The sequence below is a fragment of the Mandrillus leucophaeus genome, unplaced genomic scaffold, assembly GCF_000951045.1.
Source record: "Mandrillus leucophaeus isolate KB7577 unplaced genomic scaffold, Mleu.le_1.0 Scaffold463, whole genome shotgun sequence".
Classification (NCBI taxonomy): Eukaryota; Metazoa; Chordata; class Mammalia; order Primates; family Cercopithecidae; genus Mandrillus; species Mandrillus leucophaeus.
Window position 1 is genome coordinate 787630 of NW_012104954.1, and position 313 is coordinate 787942.

At 49.2% G+C, this 313-nt stretch overlaps 1 protein-coding gene across 1 annotated transcript in view; it reads left to right on the top strand.

Moving 5' to 3' along the window:
- PRDX2 (peroxiredoxin 2) overlaps nt 1-313 on the top strand; it is a 10126-nt gene that overhangs the window by 5380 nt on the left and 4433 nt on the right. The gene's annotated exons all lie outside the window — the stretch shown is intronic.

Here is a 313-nt window from a genome sequence, read left to right on the forward strand (position 1 = left end):
AAAACCTGTAGGGGTGGGGCAGAGGGACAAAGATGGGGTTAAAGGGGCCGAAAAGACAGGAAGATGCTGTCTCATGCCTGTAGTTCTACCTACTCTGGAGAGTGAGGCAGAAGATTGCTTAAGCCTAGGAGTTTGAGTCCAGCCTAGGCAACATAGGAATAACCCATCTCTTAAAAAAGAAAAGAAAAAGAAAAAAGAGGCCAGATGTCATGGCTCACACCTGTAATCCCAGCACTTTGGGAGGCCTAGGAGGGTGGATCACCTGAGGTTGGGAGTTCGAGACCAGCTTGACCAACATGGAGAAACCCCGTCT